The sequence below is a fragment of the Dipodomys merriami genome, unplaced genomic scaffold, assembly GCF_024711535.1.
Source record: "Dipodomys merriami isolate MVZ:Mamm:240054 unplaced genomic scaffold, mDipMer1.0.p SCAF_575, whole genome shotgun sequence".
NCBI classification, from domain to species: Eukaryota; Metazoa; Chordata; class Mammalia; order Rodentia; family Heteromyidae; genus Dipodomys; species Dipodomys merriami.
The window spans coordinates 632241-655229 of NW_027206152.1; the positions used below are offsets into that span (position 1 = coordinate 632241).

General features: G+C 37.9%; 1 pseudogene; it reads left to right on the forward strand.

Moving 5' to 3' along the window:
• Positions 1-13288: 13288 nt before the first annotated feature.
• Positions 13289-13388, forward strand: LOC138813028 (U6 spliceosomal RNA; annotated as a pseudogene).
• The last annotated feature ends 9601 nt before the right edge of the window (positions 13389-22989 follow it).

Consider the following 22989-nt stretch of genomic DNA (forward strand, 5'->3'; position numbering starts at 1 on the left):
CTTATTTTCTCAACACCTGGGGCTCGATCTCAGGTCCAAGGAACTGCCTGTCAGCTCAATTTGCCTCAGGATGGCATGCTGACCCTCACCCATCCATGAATTGGGTCTTGTAGGCTGTGAGTTCAGATGCCAGCACTACCAAACAATGAATCGTGGAGTAAGAAGCTGATGGTGACATACATTTTCCTTTTCTGTGTAAGTCTTGGGTGTCAGGTATGAAGTGGAATATATATGCAGACCTATATCCTATGCAATCTATTTAATCACTATTCTATATGTCATAATAGTCAATAAAATAAACAATCAATACATGAATAAGACTAAAAATAACTACACTGAATGCAATATGGAGTCAACATATGTATGTAAGTATAAATAATATATTTACAATGTACATGAATAGGATGTTTTCTAATGGTGGGGATTGATTTCAGCCCTAAGGAACAGATTTGAATTTCTTGACTTCAAGGAGGCAAACCTCCCCTTCCCACACAGTGCAACAGAATTACCCAGACCATGAGTTCCAATCTCAGTCCTGGCAGAAAAAAAATGGCACCTTTCTACTATGTGACATCCAATTCTTAAGTATTTCATTATGCCTCCATTTAATGAATGTGATTGTTTAAATGCTTCATAAAGTATTAACTAAAATTGTTCAGTGTCCTATATATAATTGTGTATAATTTTATCCTAGAATCATTCAAGAACTGCCCATTCAATCATGACATACATCACATTCCATTGGTAATCATATGAAAAGAAATGAGTTTCTTAGTATCTCCTGCCATTTGGAGGTGGCAGGATCAGGATTCAAACTGTGGGCTCCAGCTCCCACCATTTAATCCCGAGGATAGGAAACTCACTGGTCTGTCAAAGAACATCAGTAAGACCAATGATTAGGCAGGCACCAGTGGCTCTCAGTAGTCCTCCTTGATACTTACAAGGCTGTGATAGGAGGATCATGGTCAAAGTCACCCTAGGAAGGAAAGTCTTTGTGACCCCTGTCCAACTTGTACTAACAAAGCCAGAAGTAGAGCCTTGTGGCTTCAGTAGTAGAGGGCTAGCCTTGAGCAAAATCAATTCATGGACTGTGCCCAGATCCTGAGTTCAATGTCTGGGATTGACAACAATCTAACATACACAACAATGGTTGCAGCCATCCAGCTAAAGCAGGTCACCCTCTTGTCCCCAACTGGATTGGACACAGTTATCTGGGAAAGGGGCTGCTGCCATCTTGACTCCGGCCATTCTGCCTGCATCACAGGATTCCGGCCACACCCCCATTCTTTCATGGTTTATTCTGACCAATGTGATACAAGAATGGCAGTCGCACCTACATTCCATGCTGCCAGGAAGCACCAGGATTCCCTGTTTGTTGACAACACTATCAGCATTTGAGGAAGATAGATGTGGCTGAGTAGTGAGCAAGAGACTCGAGGCCTAGGAGGAGAAGCCTTGCTCAGTCCCACCAAGTGCCTGCCTGTGCCCCGGCTCCCTGCCCCCCTTCACTATGGAGTAGAGTTTCAAACTTGGTGCTTCTGGCTCACACCCACAATGACTCTTGGGGTCCTCATGTAATGGTGCAATGGTGCACCTCTGGCCAGCTTGAGTCCCTGACCTGGTCCTGGCCCTCCTGTCCTCGACTCTGGACCTGAGTGTCCGCCATGCCTCCGCCATCAGTGCTCGCCCCACCTGGAGCAGCTGCCAACATCTTCTTCCAGCAGCACACGAGAGTGGCTGCCACACAGTCCCGCATCTCGGGACCAAATTTCTCCCCCCACACCAGGATCGGTGCCTCCCTTGTGCCCCACAGTCTGGTCAGGGCTCTGCCACAAGTGTGTACAGGGATGGGGGTGGGTGTTGAGCCGTGGATTCCATCCCCATCCCTAGCAGCCAGTGTCCCAGGAAATGGGGAGATAAATGGTTGGGTCAGGAGTGGGCGCCACAGAGCCCCTGGCCTGAAGCAGTGGGAGCCACACAGCAGCACATCTGCACCCTTCCTCTCCCTGGTGGGAATGTGGTGGCTTTAGTCAGAGATGGGAAGCAGCATCTCCACACCTGCCTTCTGGGGTCATTTCCTTTTTTCTGGGGGTAGGGTATGTTGGATGCAGAAGATAGGCCCCCTTGCTCTGTGAACCCTTGTCTTCTGTGCTCAGTCACCATTTCACCTGAAGAGGGTCCCAGAAAAGGTGCTGGAGGTCAGAGCAGAAGGTGAGTATCTGGGAAAACACTTCCCCCCCAAACACATACACATGGCCTGTCCCCCCCTTCCCCCAGCTGTCAACAGTTCTCACAGGGTTATCAAATTTCCCGGCTCTGCCAAATTCTGCTGGTGTTCCCGGTCCATCTGGTCTCCAAAAAACTCTGGAGAGGCACTGATCTGAGTTTGTGTGTATGTGTGTGTGTGTGTGTGTGTGTGTGTGTGTGTGTGTGTGTGTGTGTGTGTGTGTGTGTGTGTGTGTATGTGTGTGTGTGTGTGAAAGAGAGATACCGAGAGAGGCACAGAAAGAGAGAGAGAGAGAGGGAAAGAAAGAGAAAGATCATCTTTCTCCTTGTACAGCCTGACTGTGCTCAGATGAGTGATCAGTTGGCATATTGCAGGTGTTGCATGGACAAGTCTTCTGTCACCAGTCTGGATGTGTGTGTGTGTGTGTGTGTGTGTTTGTGTGTGTGTGTGTGTGTGTGTGTGTGTAGAAGTGTGTTGTAAAAAGGAGGTGGATGCTTTGTTACCGGCTATCATTAGGGAGTGCATGGGCTTTGCAGCTGAGGTCTGGGGACCTGGAAGGGTGAGACGCTTGAAGGGGACTCAGCACTGTTAAAATAGAAGAAGAAGCTGTGTACTCCCTTGGGCCTGATTGGTGGCAGTGAAAGCTTGGGAAGATCTGGGAGTGCAGCCTGCAGGGGGTGGCTTCCCAGGGGCAGAGAGAATGGCCAGCACTTAGTAAGGATATGAGCCCTGCTAGTATGGAGCGCAACAGCATAGGTCAGACTCTGGGTCTTCTCATCATGACCTCTGATGGCCGAGGTGAACACTATTTTAAATCTTGAGCTGTAATCTTCAGATATCAGCCTCCTGAGTAATAGGATTATAGGCATGAGCCTCTGGCACTGGGCCTCTGGTTCTTTTTGGTATATTAGGGTTTGACCTCAAGGCCTTTGGCTTGCCAGTCAGGTCTTCTACCATGAGAGCCAAGCTTTTCTGTCTTGGGCATTTCTGAGATGGAAACTTAATATGTGGTCTGGCTGGGCTGGATCCTGGTCCTCCTATCTGTGACAGGCATGCAACAGGAGAGCTGGTCCTCTGTAGTTGGGATGGTAGACATGCATCACCATGCTCAGTCATTGGTTAAGATGGATTGTACCAAATTCAGTGCATGGCAGCTGATTATTGACCACAGGTGAAGCTCTGGGTTGGGCCTCGACCCTTGGCCCTCAATCTCCTCATGGGATTGTTTCGAGGAAACAAGGGATTAATACAGAAGGATCTCTGGAGCAGGGCCAGGCACAGAGGGAGCGGCAGTCAGATATGGTTCTCAGCAATTCTATGAGCATATAACAGGAAGATACCCAGAAAGGGCTCAGAAGGTGTGTGTTATTAATGGTGTGACAGGTATGGGATTATGAAACAAGACATGGCTCTATTTCATTATTACCCTATCCCCATGAGGAAGAAGATCCTTCACTTTGTTCAGTTTTGCAGCTGGGGAAACTGAGTCATGGAGATGCCAGGTGACCTCCTCATGACTCCCAGCTGACAGGAAGCTTGGCCTGACTTCTCTGCCATGATCCCTAGGACAATGGGTCCTATTCAGTCCACATCTTGTGGTGAGAAGTCCACTGCTTGTCAGTTGTGGGGCTTGAACTCTTGGCCTCGGCAGTGTCCTCCAGGTCCTAGGCTCAAGGCTAACTCTCTACCACTTGAATCACAGTGCCACTTCCAGTTTTCTGGTGGCTCTTTGGCGATAAGAGTCTCACAGACAGTCCTGCCTGGGTTGGTATGAACCATGATCCTCATATCTCAGCCTCCTGTGTAGTTAGGATTATTGGCCTGAGCCAATTCTGACCTTCTCTCTCTCTGTCTCTCTCTGTCTCTTTCTGTCTCTGTCTCTGTCTCTGTCTCTGTCTCTGTCTCTGTCTCTGTCTCTGTCTCTGTCTCTGTCTCTGTCTCTCTCTCTCTCTCTCTCTCTCTCTCTCTCTCTCTCTCTCTCTCTCTCTCTCTCTCACACACACACACACACACACACACACACACACACAGGAATTGGTTGAATGCGTAATAGAGTAGGTGGCCCAGCATCCCCATGTGGCTGGAACCATGGCGGCCCTCTCATTCTGGAGGTAGGCTGTGGGTCAAGAGCTTTCTCGCTCAGTCTGTTGTACCAGCTCTATGAGGTAAGCCCTTCTGTGGCTGGCTAGACCATGATGGTTACTCATTGTCCATCTAGCCTTACTGAACTTAGTATTGTGTTCTAAGTCCTTTTCTAGTTAAAGTTTCTGGCAAAAATTATGATACATATTTAGGAATGAAAATGTAATGCCGTCTTAAGAACGTCATTTAGGGCTCTGGCAATGTGGATTCATGTTATGGTGATTGCCTAGCATGTATGAAACCAGGGTTCAATTCCTCAGTACACATAAACAGAAAAAGAAACCCTGGAAGTGGTGTTGTTCCTCAAGTGGTCGAGTGCTAGCCTTGAGCAAAAAAAAAAAAAAAAAAAAAAAAAAAAAAGCTGAGGAATAATTCCCTAGCCTTGATTTTAAGCCCCAGGCCTGGCAAAACAACAACAACAACAATAAGAACAACAAACATTCAGTTAGTAAATGCAAAATAAAGAACCCATACTTGGAATACATAATTGCTCCTTCCATACTGATACCTGACTATAGTCCCCAATTCATGTATTTTACCTATATTAGGATACTGTTTTTAAAAAAATTTTGTTCATTAGGTCACGGCAATTAATGACAGGAATGTGCTGAGATGTCAGGTGAAGATTAATTCTGGAAATTCAAAGTTTCCAGGCTTTTGTAAGGTCACTGCTAATCAGAATGAGAAGGGTAGCCTAAGTGAGATTTGGAAAACTTTTTGACCAAAAACAAGAAAGGGATACACAGTTGGAAGTTTGGGCTAATTTTGTCACTATGTTTTCAGAAGTCAAGTTTCCTATTGAAATGCAACTCATATATAAGCCTCAGTTGTGTTTTAAGTGCTCTCTTCATTACAGAACATTCCTAGATGCTAAATGGCTCATGATTCCCATCCAAAAATTCTAAAAGTAAATAAGCATCATTGTGTTGGATTCCAAAGAAATGATGAAGGATTACAAATGGTTAAGCCTCGAGAAATATCAAAGTACTTGTAATGTAAGAGTTTGTAGACCTTGCTAAATTAGAATTGAGATTTAAAATAAATATTTTGGTTTTGTTTGTAATTTCATATTCTTTAGGATACTACAAAACTCTTTTTAAGTAGAAGGTTTAATTGACAAATTCACAAATGATTCTGGCATTCTATTTTCCTAGAATATACTTTCAAGAGAGTTATAATTAGAACTTAGTTAATAGATAATTCCAACACTTCATGTATAACGTGATAATGTGAATAATCTAGACAGAGTAGCATACAATTAAATGACATTAATTTATAATTTTAGAAAATAAACAATTGTTTGAGGGTTTGGTATACTATGGTATGAAGAGAGTAATTGTGTGACATCTTTCTTCTACCTATATGTAATTCAGGAAGCCATTTCCTTAATTAAGTTCCACTTTACAAATTGAGAAAAACACTAGGTTTGGGATTTGTTTTCATTTTTGTTTTTGTTGCATTGGCTTGTCATAGAGCTTGAACTCTGGGCCTGGACACGGTCTCTGAGCCTGTTTATGCCCTACCACTTCAACATCATTGGCACTTGAGTCTGGCTTTTTCTGAGAAATTTACTGCAGATAATTATCAAAGAAACCTTCCTACCTGGGTGGGTTTTGAACCATAATTTTCTGATCTTTGCATCCTGAATGTCTATGATAGTGAAAAAGTATAAATGTATGTAAATAATGATTGCAAATGTTCTGATCTCAAAAATACCAATGGGGGGGGGGGGAATGATGCAGCTCAGTTTATTGTGGTGTTCTTTCCAGAACAAGAAGGGAATCACATTAGTAGAAATGTAATATTTTTTTCACAATAGAGATAAGCTATTCATTATGTGAATTAAGGAATTTTAAGGTAAGGTGCACCTTACAAGTTGGAAATTGTTGGGCTAGGATGAATTTATGGCATAAATCTTGGGACTGATGATCATAGAAATAATAGCTTACTCTGATAAAAAATATTGCTTATTCTTGAAGAATTAATTAGTACAGATGCTTCAGAGTTTTATTTTCTACCAGAATGTGGCTATTTTTCTGTTTACCTCTCAATCTGTTAACGCCCATTGGAAATTGTATGTATTGCAGAATTTCATAAGATGCGAATAGGTTTTGAATCTCTCAGATATGGAATGTTGAGAATTTTAAAATGAGTAGTTATCAACCATAGGAGTTTTGAAGAACCCATATATTCTGTCCTCTTAACAACTTATTTAATTATAAAAATTATGGGTTTCCTTAAAATTAAACTGTTTTCAGTTTTAGTAAGAAAAAGTACTAAATTTAATCTTTTTCAAAATATTGGCAAGTATATTGTGAAAATATTGTCTAGTTGGATAACATTCAAATTGAAGACTCTCTGATAGAAAAGGGGTAATTAATTCACATTAGATGCAAAATAGAATTATTATTTTTTTTAATTTAATTTTATTTTATTTGAGAACATACTGTACAGAGGGGCTACAATTACATGGGCAGGATAATGCATATATTTCTTACCAAGCATTGCAGCCTCCTCCTTTGTTTACCCTTCACCTCCCTTCCCCGCCTCCCCCCTCCCCCCACCCAATTATACCCCCCTCCCCCCCAACACCGACATTGTAAAGCTGGTTTTGACATGACATTTTGTACTTCTCATTGTTGCAACAGGTCCACCTGAATCCTTAAACGACTTGTTTGTCCCCATCTCGTCCACATGTTATACTGACATCAAATATAGTGAAAGCGGGGGTTACACTGTGGGGGAGGGACATACAAAGCAACAAAGAAATAATCTTATAAATGCGTTAGAAACACATGCATGAAAGAAACGAAAACATTAAAATACATATTTAAGGGTTCATTTTCCTAACATCACATTATCTGACCTTTTCCGCTTGACTCATACCTATACTGTATATTGCAAATAAGGGAAACCATGGGACCTATGCTTCTTTGGGCCTGGCTTACTTCACTTAATATAATTTTTTCCAAACCTTTCCATTTCCTAACAAATGGGGAAATGTCATGCTTTCTGATGGAGGCATAGAATTCCATTGTGTATATATACCACATTTTCTTGATCCATTCATCTACTGAGGGGCATCTGGGTTGGTTCCAGATCTTAGCTATGGTAAATAATGCTGCAATAAACATAGTTGTGCTGGTAGCTTTAGTGTGGTCTTGTTTGTAAACATTTGGGTAAATGCCCAAAAGTGGGATTGCTGGATCATAGGGGAGATCAGTAAATGGTGCTGGCAAAATTGGTTAACTACATGTAGAAAACTAAAGCTAGATCCTTATATATCACCCTGCACCAGAATCAAGTCCAAATGGATCAAAGACCTTGAATTCAAAGCAGACACTCTGAAAACATTACAGGATGGAATAGGAGAAACCCTAGGTCTCCTTGGCTCAGGCCGAAATTTCCTGAATAGAGACCCGGAAGCACAACAAATCAAAGAAAGGTTGGACAAATGGGATTGCATAAGATTGCAGAGCTTCTGCAGGGCAAATGACATAGCTGGCAAGATCAATAGAAAGCCCACCGATTGGGAGAAGATCTTTACTAGCCATACAACGGACAAGGGTCTCATATCTAAAATATACTTGGAACTCAAAAAATTAAACCACCCAACAACAAATCCTCAAAGAAACAACTGCCCAATAAATAAGTGGGCAAAAGACTTAAAGAGAAGCTTCTCTGAAGAAGACAGAAGGATGGCCAATAGACACATGAAGAAATGTTCAACATCCCTAGCCATAAAAGAAATGCAAATCAAAATAACATTGAGATATCACCTCACTCCAGTTAGAACAGCAAAAATCAAGAACTCTAACAACAACAGATGCTGGAGGGGATGTGGACAGAAAGGAACCTTACTTCATTGTTGGTGGGAATGTAAACTTGTTCAACCACTTTGGAAAGCAGTATGGAGGTTCCCCAAATAGTATTATTTTTTAAAGGTTACTACATAAACAATAATATTTACTGTACCAATACAATGAAATTATATTTTATACAGCTTATTTTTTAATTTTATTATCAAAGTTATAAACTGTAGGGTTACAGTAATTGTAAGTAGTGAATACATAACTTTTCAAACTTGTTAACCTTCCCTCATATTTCTCACAGTTTTCTTTCACCCCTTCACCCCTCACAAGTTGTAATGTACATTTCCAACATATTGTCTTGTGCGTATTGCTATTGCATTGGTTGGCCCTTTGTCCTTTGTTCCTCTTCTCTTCTCTAATTAAGGTAAATGAATACACAATACACAGGGTAACAAAATCAAATACAGCAGGGATAAACCATAGGGAAAAAAATCCATTGCTGTTCTTCTTCCCTTCTCTAATTAAGGTAAATGAATACACAATGCACAGGGTAACAAAATCAAATACAGCAGGGATAAACCATAGGAAAAAAACCATAAAAAATAGAAATCACATAGGACATTAAAAACAACAACTGCAAATAAAAATCTCTTGGATTTTTATCTTGGATTTCATTTTGCTCAGCATCAACAAATATGGTCATATATATGCATAACAAAGTCACTGGAAAATAATAGTTGCATGGACACTATATAATGAAAACAAGATGTTAATTTTTTTATGTTAAAGATGGAATTAGGATTGGTGAATTCGTGGTTCTGATAAAGGAATTTCAAAAGAGTTTAAATTTTAATTGTTCAAAATTTTTAACAACATAGCCTATTAAGAAAATTTAAAATTGCCTGGGAAAATAGGCTTTCATGCAAAGAAGTCCATGGAGACTTAGTAGAGAGGAAGCAATGTGGTTGAGGATGTCTCTTTTTCACACTAAACAAACAAACCTCAGAAACCTTGCTGTAAATCCTGTAGGTTCCCTTGAGAATTGTCTTTACCCTGGAAATATACTCTCACTGTGTGAAACAAGGTTGTAGTGGAATTTAAATACAAAATTCTTAAAAACATAAGATATCAAAATTTGTGAATTAACCTTTAATTATCAAACAGTAATTCTCTGAAAATGAAAATTTGGGTCAAAATATTTAGGGAGAAACTGCCCTCCCCAATGAAAGAAGGTATTGGGTTACACTTTTCTCTTTGTAACATTTTCCACAATGTCTTTGCACGTGAAGCAGTGAAACACAGAAAAAAAAATCTGATTGGATACATCAAACCAATGATTTCACATTTCTAAGTGGTTCACAAAATATAATATCCTTATTAACATGAGATAGTGAAGACAAATTACATAAGACAAAAAATTTTGGGATTAGAAAAGAATTAAAAATAGAAAAGGTTAGAAAATTGTTCTTAGAAGTCCTAGCTAAGCACGTTGGCTTCAGCAGTGGAGGGAGGCCCAAACTTTTTGATATAGATTGTCTTAATATTTTTGCTACCTAAAGTGACAGAGCTTATTTGGCTCACTACACTGAAGAACTGATTGAATGAAGACAGGAAAATAAATTCTACATCCAAATGAGACAACTTAAGAGAGTTTTAAAAGAGAAACCATGAAGATGTAGCAGTGGCTGAGGCTGTGTAGTCCGTCACTAGACGTAAAGCCAAGGACCAGTGATAAATTGGAATCAAGCAAGAGCTAAGAGGAGGACATAGAAGTAGGACATAGAAGCATTGTCCTTTTGTACCAGACACTATCTTTCAAGGTATGGGTAATTTAATTCTGTTCTCCTTCATACATCTTGTTGAGCAAATGCAAGCCCAAGAGAAAAATAATCTATTGAAAAAATTTTGCAAGGAATAACTTCACTGTTCCTGATATGGTATCTAAGGAGAGTCTTAAGAGAGAAGATAAAAGCAGTGTAGTTTTTAATTCGTCTAAGCATCATGTTAGGAATATATATCTTTGAGGTTAGAATTGATTAAACCAAAAAGTGATGGAGTACTTATTTTTCTGGGCACTTTAGACACAAGAAGACATTCAAGGTAACAGAAAAGGAAAATGTATAGCTAAATATTTGTGATCACAGAATCTTCGACTGGTTTTCTGGAGAGAAATGTTTACATTAGATTTTCCTCATTAACATAGATGTTCTTTCATGGCAACCAAATGCAAGAGGGAAGTTTAATGGACTCGCTTGCCCAATTCAATAGCATGATAAAAAATGGCAAGTAATATTTAGTGAATTACTTTGACTAATTAATTTGCCAGAACAAAGAAGGAAAAATATAATTCAAAATCGACTTAAAAGTATGAAGAAAACGTAGTGAAGAGAGATGAAAGAAAACATAGAGGATTGTTTTCTCTCCAGTGGAGCAATGGTTTCTTGATCTTGTTTCATCCATTCTATCTTCTCAAGCTATCAAGTGTGGCTGAGGGCTGGAGTATCCAGTTCATCCAAAGAAAATTAGCAGAAGAAAGATAATATTTGCAGCTGATGTAGGTGATTTATAACCTTAGACAATCTATTTAAACCAGTTCAAAATTCTCCCATACCCCAAACTGCCCTCTTTGAACAGCTTTATTTGCTTTTACCAAGAATGCCCTTCATTAACTCCTTACAATTTTGAGAGGTCATATTCATACTCTCTAGAGATTGCTATTTGGTTGTGATTTTTGCGTGTTTTTTTATTTCTTGTTGTGTTTATTAACTGAATTTCATAAGGTTGTGCAAGTGTGTTACAATTAAATATATCCATCCAATTATCTAATACTCCTGGATCACAGTGACTCCTTCTATCATTCTCAACTAACCCCTTCTCCAAGATTTATTTCTGATATATCACTTCCTTTATCACATGTGTATTCTAGCTGTACTTACCCTTTGTTCAATTTTTCATCTTTACTATTATTCCTCTCTGGTTTCAACTTCCTCTCTGATACTCATTCTGTTAAAATGTCTGATAATACTTTGAAAGGAGTTTCAATCCTGCATATACTTGAACTGATGTCAGCTTATATTTCCATAATTCACTCATCTGTAGTAACAATTTGCAAGAATGGAGATGCGAAGCACCTAGACATAATTGTATTCTCATCTATTTGGAAGATTGATCTTTAGTCAAAAAGAAAGTTTAAAATGGCATAGAATGTATTCCTAATTATCAATTTTTATAAATGGCTTTGTACAATGGTGTGTGATTATTTTATTTTACCTGGGATAATATTTTCTACTACTTGTAGGTTTTGGAAAAAGAAGAAAACTAAGATTTACTATTATAGAGGAATATGATAGAAATAGAAGACAGATTTTATGTTTTTCACATCTCTGATGAGTATTCATATTCAAGACATAAAGTCATATTTCTTACTATGTTATACAGATAGAGAAAAAATAAAACAACATTTGATAAGGCAACTATTTCTGACTATTGTCACTATTTGTGGAGCACATGGGCAGCAAAGATGGTTCTGAGAGGGAGTTGAGTGGGCAGAGCCCAATTTACTTTACCTTCAGTGCATAACTTGACCGTGGAAGTTTAGGTGCATGATAGGGTGTGGCCTTTACAGTGATTGGTTCCTCTTCCTCCCCTCCCAAGCCACGTGCTCTTTTTTTTTTCTTTAAAAAGGGCTTGCTCTGTGTTAATAAACGAGTTTACTGCTTGACTTGACTCCCTGCTGCGTCTGATTTTCTCCTGGGCTAAGGGAGGCTGGGGAACGGGCTACCAGCCACACTTACCTTTCCTTAGACCCCTTTTGTCTTTCGTGGGATGGACGAAAACCCAACAACTATTGTGTTGAAATTAACTTCATTAGCTAACCTTAGGGTTTGAAATATGGGAGGCTGATCTATTGAACACATTTTTGGAAGGCACCTACTGAACAACACAAATGGTGGGTGGTACTCTTTCTACACTTTAATGAATGGTTGAACCTGTTTGTCATTGGTGCTGGGTAAATAAATCAACTCTATTGTAACTTGCTCCCTACACTTGAAAAACTTGTAATGGCACTAAGTATCAACTACTTGTCAAAAGTTATTTTGGTGAATATGATTTTAAAATGTTTATTTGAAAAGGAATACACTTTCAGGAGATTAAATGTACGTTGTCATTGGTTTGAGAGTGACATTTTTATATCACAGAACCAAGTTTAACTGAAGTATCAATGTTTTGAAGCACTAAGGATCTTCTCATTTAATGTTTTTCTAAATTACATTTCACCTCTAAGTCAAGTTTTCCAAAAGTTGATAGAGCAATTATGGATCGATCATTCCAGGAACTCTTTTTTGGATCACTTATGCTGGACTGAAATATTTCATTACTCATTAGAGGAGGAGTATTAAAAATAATTTTATGACATTTTGTGATCTTGTTCACTCATATGGATTGGTCATATGTAAACTGAAAGTTTGAATTACAGCACTGTCTCTCAGATTTTGTGATCTCCTCATTCATTTTAAGTTGCCTTGCATTTCACAATTGCTTACTGATAATTCCTGCATCTCAAGGAATTGGGGATCTGAAATATAGGAAATGAGAAATTGATATGGGTCTTCAATTAGTTTCTGTTGGCATGTTGCATGGGCCTAGGTGAGAAATCTTGCCCATGTTATCTGATGATGCAGATAACTGGGTCCTGGGATCCTAGGATCTCATTTAGGAAGTAAGACCTCATTTGGGAAAATTTCAACTGCAGAAGTTTAGAAGTAGCTCTTAAGCAAGGCTTACTTTGAATCCATTGGCTCCACAGAGCTATCTCAGTTGGATAAATTACTACTTGAAACAGCCATCACCTTTAGACCTAGCTATAAATACTTGAAAGTACAATCAAATCCAAAATGGAAAATATTTAAAATAGGAATTGACAAAAACTTGCAAATGTGAGCAATGGACTGAACAATAAAATTTTTCGACTATTCACAGTATTTCAGGGAAATAAGATCAATAGCACTGTTAGAAACAATAAGGTTTCCTTGTAACAAATAGGCACCCAAGAATATAACCCTGTATAAAGATTGCAACATTAACTATTTAGTTTAGATGATACTATATGCTTCAGCAGCATGTATAACCAAATTACAACAATACAGAGATTAACAGGGCACTTGCATAAGGATGCTATGAAAATTTGTGAAGTATTCAAAATTTTTCATTCTTCACATACAAGAAATGAAAAACATTAAAAATTGATTACAAAATTACAAGTAAAATTACACGTAATTCATATAATTAATAGTTTGACATCAGTGTATTAAATCTTCACCTTAGAAAGGCCTTTATATTTCCTAACAAATGGGGCAATGTCATGCTTTCTGATGGAGGCATAGAATTCCATTCTGTATATATACCACATTTTCTTGATCCATTCATCTACTGAGGGGCATCTGGGTTGGTTCCAGATCTTAGATATGGTAAATAATGCTGCAATAAACATAGTTGTGCTGATACCTTTAGTGTGGTCTTGTTTGTAAACACTTGGGTAAATGCCCAAAAGTGGGACTGCTGGGTCATAGGGGAGCTCTATGTGGACTCTTTGAGGAACCTCCATACTACTTTCCAAAGTGTTTGAACAAGTTTACACTTCCGCCAACAATGAAGTAAGGTTCCCTTCTGTCCACATCCCCTCCAACATCTGTTGTTATTAGAGTTCTTGATTTTTGCCATTCTAACTGGTGTGAGGTGGTATCTCAATTTTGTTTTGATTTGCATTTCTTTTATGGCTAGGGAGGTTGAGCATTTCTTCATGGGTCTATTGGCCATCCTTCTTTCTTCTTCAGAGAATTTTCTCTTTAAGTTATTAGCCCACTTAATTTTTGGGCAGTTGTTTCTTTGAGGATTTGTTGTTGGGGGATTTAATTTTTTGAGTTCCAAGTATATTTTAGATATGAGACCCTTGTCCGATGTATGGCTAGTGAAGGTCTTCTCCCAATCCGTTGACATTCTATTGATCTTGCTAGCTATGTCCTTTGCCATGTTGAAGCTCTGCAACTTCATGCAATCCCATTTGTCCAACCTTTCTTTGATTTGTTAGGAAACAGAAAGACTTGGAAAAATTATATTAAGTGAAGTAAGCCAAGCCCAAAGAAACATAGGTCCTATAATTTCCCTTATTTGCAATATCTAGTATATGTATGAGTCAAGCAGAAAAGGTCAGATAAGGGGATGTTAGGAAAATGAACCCTAAGATATGTATTTTAAATGTTTTTTTTCTTTTTTTTAATTTAATTTTATTTTATTTGTGAACATACTGTACAGAGGGGTTACAATTACATGGGCAGGATAATGCGTACATTTCTTACCAAGCATTGCAGCCTCCTCCTTTTTTTACCCTTCACATCCCTTCCCAGCCTCCCCTTCCCCCCAATCCCAATCCTTCTCCTTTGCCCCCCCTCCCCCCCCCCCCGCACCGACTTTGTAAATCTCGTTTTGGACATGACAACTTGTGCTTCTCATTGTTGAAACAGGTCCACCTGTATCCTTAAACAATTGGTTTTTCCCCATCTCCTCCACAAGTTATACTGACATCCAATATAGTAAAAGCAGGGGTTATACTCTGGGGGAGGGACATACAAAGCAACAAAAAGATAATCTTATAACTGCGTTAGAAACACATGCATGAAAGAAAAAAAAACATTAAAATACATATCTAAGGGTTCATTTTCCTGACATCACATTATCTGATCGTTTCCCCTTGACTCATACATCTACTAGATATTGCAAATAAGGGAAACCATGGGACCTACGTTTCTTTGGGCCTGGCTTACTTCACTTAATATAATTTTTTCCAAATGTTTTTTTTTCTTTCATGCATATGTTTCTAATGCAATTATGAGATTATTTCTTTGTTGCTTTGTATGTCCCTCCCCCACAATATAACCCTGCTTTCACTGTATTTGATGTCGGTATAATTTGTGGAAGGGAAGTGGAATAACAAGTCGTTTAAATAAGGATACAGGTGGACATGTTGCAACAATGAGAAGTACATGTTGTCATGTCAAAAACGAACTTTACAACTTGGGGGGGAGGATTGGGTGTGGGAGAGGGAGGATAGGAAGGGATGGAAAGGGTAAACAAAGGAGGAGGCTACAATGCTTGATATGAAATGTACTCACTATCTTGCCCATGTAATTGTAACCCCTCTGTACAGTATTTTCACAATAAAAAAAGAAATAGAGGGGCTGGGAAGTTGGCTCAGTGGTAGAGCGCTTGCCTTGCATGCATGAGGCCCTGGGTTCGATTCCTCAGCACCATATAAGCAAAAAGAAAAAAGCCGGAAGTGGCGCTGTGGCTCAAGTGGTAGAGCACTGGCCTTGAGCTGAAGAGCTGAGGGACAGTGCTCAGGCCCAGAGTTCAGGCCCCACAACCGGACCAAAAAAAAAAAAAAGAAATAGAAAAAAGATAGGCCTTTATATGGGGCTGGGAAGGTGGATCAGTCTTAGAGTGCTTGCCCTGCAGGCCTGAGGCCTTGAGTTCGATTCCTCAGCACCACATAAGCAAAAAGAAAAAAGCTGGAATTGGCACTGTGGCTCAAGTGGTAGAGAGCTAGCCTTGAGCTTAAGAGCTGAGGGACAGCGCCCAAGCTCAGAGTTCAGTCCCACAACTGGGCCCCCCCCCCAAAAAAAGAAAGGCCTTTACATAGCATATCCTCTATAAAACTTTTGAAATTAGACAACATTTTCGTTCTATCCCAAAGAAATATAATACTATAAGGACCTAGGAAACAAAGGAATCTTAAACTATTTCTATATGGAATGAAACCTGAAAGGAAACATTAATGAAGCTATATATTATAAAGTAGCATAAAATTCAAAGTATTATATCTGGGGGACAATAAAATAGATTATGGACACTATACAAACATAGACTATAGAATATTTTAAAATATACTTTTTCAGACAAGCACGAGAAATATCTTTAGTTTCTGTATTAATTTCAATAGATAAGTTAAAATTATTTCTGATTAAAAAGCCACAAACTCTGAAGAAATCATTATAGATGTATACAAAAACACTTGAATACATTTTGACATCAAAGGCAGGCAATTCACTTGAAAGAATTCCACAGAATCCATGAATTTTTACAGTAAGTGATTGCTGTTATTTGTATTTTGAAAATATTTTGTATGGACACAAAGGATGGAATGGCATTTTTGAAATTTAAAAAAAGTAATTGAATCATTAGGACTTAGTGGAAAAATTTATGCATTCTTCCACAACTTCAAAGAGGTAGTGATACATACTTATCCTTTTAGCAATATCAAACGCAGTTTCTTCCAAATTGTTCTTCAGTCATGGTTTTATGTAATGTTTCATCAGTAGGGGATCAAATGAATTTTTGCTATCTTAATTTCCATCAGCAAGATTCAAGGGGGTCAAGAGGCCTTTACAATGGGCCTTGGAATCTGCATCATGATGAAGTGAGAAAAAAGCCACTCTGTTATTATTCCACTTATAAGCACTGTGCAGATATGTCCATCCATCTACAGTTATTGTATGTGCCACTTGAGCCACCAACTCAAGGACAATGTCTAAGTGTCCACTGTAGACTTCCTGATGAAGAGGCATATACTCATCGTCATCCCTTGTATTCACATGAGTGACCATTTTGGAAAGTAGTCTCGGCACTGTAGTAAGCCAATTATTTTCGGCAGCACAAAGAAGAAATTTGCTTGGATCCTTCTCTATTTTTTTATTGCAACTGATATCATTTCTCATATTTTCATCTTGTTCCTCATCTTTATCAGAATTGCCTAACCAGAGACTTTGAGTGCCAGTGAAAATGAGGTGTCCATGTATTTCCCTAATAGTTCATGTTGGTTGACCTGCTCAAAAATATCTGGTGAATTTTCTGCATCTTTTTTCACCATGTTTTATTTTCTCTTTTTCCATTTTTACTATTCTAAATTATTCTTACGAGAGTAGGGATTTGATGGAGAGCAGAGGAAAGATGTTCCTCCGTATTCAATGGTACAGACTGAAAATGAGGACTATGGCTGTCTTCATGTGCAGCTTATTCTAGGAATGAGAAAATATGAAATAATGCCTTCTACATTAATGATTTGTGAAATGGCAGAGCAGAAAATGAAATGATGAAACCAAAAATATAAAAGCAAAATAAATTAGGATAATTATGGAGCAATCATATTATCCATGAGAACCATGAAAGAGAGAGAGGAACAGAGAGATGTGCAAGGACCTACCTAGCCACAAATCCATGCCTCTGATCAATTTATAGAGCAAGCAGAATTTTATTTTTTAAAAAAGATGTAAAGAGAATTCATGTATTAACTTGAAATTTGTAAATTCACTTTTGTAGCCTACATAAAGAGACACAGATTTACTAATATACAGACAAGAATCTAAATCCTTGATACTTCTAGTAACATATCTCACTTAAATCAGTTGAATCACACTTTTCCTGTACAATGAAGGAATAGGCCCAGACTAGGAAAGCAGCTAGAGAAGGCAGGCCAATTATATCTGTCACAAAAACTTTGTGGAAAATGGTATTTAGGATTACTTACTGGTGATCCACTTGCACTGGAAACATGATTCTGACCTATTGCTTGCTGATTCTGAACTATTGTTTGATCATTATATTCTCCAAGAAGAAAAAGTGAGAATTGATAACAAAGGACTATAATGCATTTTGATTTCTCATTAAGCACTTTCAATCATCAAAATCACATGAAGACAATAGACAGCCCTATTTTTTAAGATGAAAACAGTGCCTTAAAAAAACAAGGAATTTACGTAGTCATGCAAAGGAATTCTATTTTATTACTGCATTATACATTTTTTCTAATGTTGGTACCAATAAATATTGGATCAATTAGAAAGCTCATATGTTCAACAGTGAGTTCTATTACACTATATCATGGTATTTTTTGTGTAAGGTCTTAAGAAGAAATTTTCATTACTAACTTGAATTTCTGATAGGACAATATCATCACTCTCAGTTTTAAATTGCTACCTAAGTATGTGCATTAGATAATCGTAGAGAAGGGAATATGTCCAGAAAGGAAGCCATAACTTAACTCAGCAAAAGTAGGTACATTGAATCCTTTTGGAATTATTTTCTGTGCTTGCGAAGATTACTATTGACTTTGTCATTCCTTTGGGGGAAACAAAGTCATATTTACACATTTTCTGTCGGTCGTGGGGCTTGAACTCCAATCCTCGGCACTGTCCCTCAGGTCTTCAGCTCAAATTTAGTGCTCTACCTCTAGCTACAACACCACTTCTGGGATTCTGGTGTCTAATTGAAGATAAATGTCTCATGGATTTTCCTGACAATGGCTTGCTTTGAACCACAATCCTCTGGTCTCAACCTCCTGAGTAGCGAGTATTATAGGAATGAGCCACCAGTACCTGTCTCATATTTGCATTTATGTGCACTAAATGACATTATGTAGACAAAGAATGGAAATTTGAATCAAATGATGTGACATTGCAGCTTTTTAGAAAAATTGAGGTAGCAATAAATATGTCCTCCTTTTCCATGTTGTTACATTAATGACTCATGAGGTGTGGGACTCTAACCTTAGCATCCTCTGCTGTCTGCTTTTATGGACTTAGTATCAGAAATTGTTCATAGAGAAATATGAAAGACATAGATTTTTAGAAAGCAAAGGAAATCAGTTGTGAAAGAACAGTATAGAAGGATATACAACTTATCACACAAAGATTAAGAACTAGTCTAAGTGATTAGAATGCTAAAGGCACTGAGGAATAAGCCTAGTTGATAACTAGTTCTTCAATAACCATAAATGCTTCCATAGAACAGTTCGTGGTGTAACTTAGTTATTACTATCATTTATTCCTTCAATCTGGAGTTATTCCTTCTCCTCTGTCAAAACTATTAATTAACCTCTGCCTTTTCGGTGCCCTGATTTACCAAAAAGATTTCCAAATCTCACATATGTACTAACCTTTTTATTGTGATTAGCAGTTACCACTCAAAAGCCTGGAATCTTTGAATTTCCAGGATTAATCTTCACCTGATATCTAAACATACTACTGGCATTAATTACCATGATCTATTATGAAAACATTTTTTTGTTCAACACAGTATTCTAATATAGGTAAAGTACATGAATTAAAGACTATTGTTAGATATCATTTGGAAGGAACAATTATATATTCCAAATATGGGTTCTTTATTTTGCATTTACTTGATAAATGACTCTTTTGCCCATCCTGGGGCTTGAACTCAGGGCCAGAGAACTGTTCCTGAGCTTCTTTTTTATTTTACATCAGTGCCAACACTCTACCACTTCAGACAAAGCACCACTTCCAGTGTTGCCTTTTCTGTTTATGTAGTATGGAGGAATTGAACCCAGGGTTTCATGCATGCTAAGCAATAACTGTTCCATAAAGCCAAATTCCCAGAGCCCTAAATGACTTTCTTTTTTATATTCATAAGTTTTTTTTGTGTGTGTGAAAATATAGTACACATGGGTTACCATTACATGAGCAAGGTAATGAGTACATTTCTTTTTTTTTTTTTTTTTTTTTTTTGGGTCCGGTCGTGGGGCCTGAACTCTGGGCCTGGGCACTGTCCCTCAGCTCTTCAGCTCAAGGCTAGCGCTCTAACTCTTGAGCCCCAGCACCACTTCCGACGTTGTTGTTTTTTTTTGCTTATGTGGTGCTGAGGAATCGAACCCAGGGCCTCAGGCATGCAAGGCAAGCGCTCTACCACTGAGCCACCTTCCCAGCCCATGAGTACATTTCTTTTCAAGCATTATTGCCTCCTCCTTTGTTTCCCCTTACCATCCTAGCCCACCGATCCTCCCATCCCGTCACCAAAGTTGTAAATTTGTTTTTCAAAATAACGTCTTGTGCAATGGGACTTTCTTAGGATGGCATTACGTTTTCATTCTGTTAATATGTATTATAATTTAGGGGAGGTGGTAGAAAAGGAAGTGGAAAACAATACTAAATCCAGTAAGGCTGACATTCCTATCACATTACTAACGAAGTCGTGTTAAGACCTACAGGACTCATAGGGCTGTTGCATGTGACATTATTATGGAAAACACTATTAACTGTGATCTCCAACATCCATAATATGCTGCTTCCACTTTCAAGGTCAAGAGCCAAATATCTAAGACTTTTTATTGACTGGGTGTGTTTCCTAGGAAGGAAGAAGGAGGATGTGATAGGTGATGGTGGAAAAATATGCGTATTGGCTCCCTGTCCACATTTTTTACAGTTTTAAAAAGTGATACTGATGAACTCCCACTTACATCCAATTGACTTGCTGTCTGCACAAGATGAAGATAAATGAAGATATTTATTCTGGTGGATAGTCACATATACTAACAAAATCCATTTCTGGAAAAAAAAGATACTTGGTAAGAAAGTATAAAGTATTGTCTACAAAATGGTTTCTTTTCTTGGAGAACATAATGTAGTATTGAAATGATTACTCCAGCTTTCATTGAGGTTTTATGCTCTCTCAGTATCAAAATGTTCTCTAATTCCTGTAACATCCTAGCATAAAAGACATGATTTGAAGTAGTTTTAGAAACAAAGGTACATAATAACTTCCTTCCTGCAGAGACTGTGATGGCAAGTATGATAGATTATATTGTAGTTCTCTTTTTTTCCCTCTTTATCTCGTGTTGCATATCTTGGCATATTACTCTATGTTCTTAACCAGCTTCCTGTAAGTGAGCTTTACCTCTACTCTGCAATGTCAAGATGAGTCATGTGACTTACTTCAGCTTACAAATGTGAATCAGAAGTGGTCAAAGGCTATTTCTAGGGGAAGATTTCTATCTCATTGTCTGTGTCTAACAGTTGACTTGTTTTCCTTAGCTATAAAAATAGCATATTTCCAGAGGGAGTCTTCTTTCAACTTATATACTGGGAGAATATAGCATGTGAAATTGAAGCAAAACTCAAATACAGCCTCATATATATAACACAGGCAGAACTAAGCTAATATTAGAATGTGATATTAAGATGTTTGTTTTTTACCATCCTTGTATAACTTTATAATTGACTATAGCACACCAGTATTTAACAAATCCTAAACAAGAACTAAAGAAATAGACAATATTTCCTGTAGGAAATTATTACATTTTTTTAATTTTAATTTTGTGTTAACATACTGTACAGAGGGGTTACAATTACATGGGCAAGATAATGAGTACATTTCTTATCAAGCATTGCAGCCTTCTCCTTTGTTTACCCTTCACATCCCTTCCCAGTCTCCCCTGCCCCCCCAACCAATCCCCCCCACCCCCGCACCAAACCTGTAAAGTTCGTTTTCGACATGACAACTTGTACTTCTCATAGTTGCAACGGGTCCACCTGTATCCTTAAACGACTTGTTTTCCCCATCTCCTCCACAAATTATACCAACATCAAATATAGAGAAAGCAGGGGTTATACTATGGGGGAGGGACATACAAAGCAACAAAGAAATAATCTTATAAATGTGTTAGAAACAAATGTATGAAAGAAAAAAACATTTAAATACATATCTAAGTAGATGAATGGATCAAAAAATGTGGTATATATAAACAATGGAATTCTATGCTTTCATCAGAAAGAATGACATTTCCCCATTTGTTAGGAAAGGGAAAGGCTTGGAAAAATTATATTAAGTGAAGTAAGCCAAGCCCAAAAAAACATAAGCCCCATGGTTTCTCTTATTTGCAATATCTAGTATATGTCTGAGTCAAGCAGAAAGGTCAGGTAATGTGATGTTACAATTTTTTAATAAATAAACATTATCCATGTATTGTGAGGTTATCTTTTTTATAGATGTGTTTAATCACTCTAGAGCACTGTATAAATATCAAAAATCATTATCTAGACCTTGTGATTGAAATAAGGAAGAACAAAAATAAATAATCGCCTTTCATTTCCCAATAACACAAATTTGAATAATTATCACATGGGGGAAGTATACTCAAATGGGTACTTAATAGTCCCAGGTGTGGTTCAAAAGAGACATGATTAGGTAAGAACCATCAGAAAGATATAAAGATTCCTAGTTAGAAGATAAAGGAAAAAACAACAACCCAGACTCTGAATTTCTGGAAAACAGAACGGGAAGTAAATGCGTTTTCCACTAGAATCATTTTTTACAACTTATAGACAAATAAAAATAATAATATACATATATGTCTATATGCATGTATTTACACATCTGTATATTCTTATATATGTATATATAGGTATTTGTATATAAATACACATTACACCATTTGTTAAGTAATGGAAAGACTTGGAAACAATTATATTAAGTGAAGTAAGCCAAGCCCAAAGAAACATATGTCCCATGGTTTCCCTTATTTGCAATATCTAGTATATGTATGAGTCAAGCAGAAAAGGTCATATAAGGTGATGTTACAAAATGAACCATTAGATATGTATTTAATTTAAATGTGTTTTTTTTCATGCATTTGTTTCTAACGCATTTATAAGATTATTTCTTTGTTGCTTTGTATGTCCCTCCCCTACAGTATAACCCCTGCTTTCACTGTATTTGACGACGGTATAATTTGTGGAGGGGAAGGGGAAAAACAATTCATTTAAATAAGGATACAGGTGGACCCGTTGCAACAATGAGAAGTACCAGTTGTCATGTCGAAAATGAACGTTACAACTTTGGTGGCCGGGGAGGATTGGGTGGGGGGGAGCAGGAGGTGCCTGGGAAGGGATGTAAAGGGTAAACAAAGGAGGGGGCTACAATGCTTGATAAGAAATGTATTCATTATCTTGCCCATGTAATTGT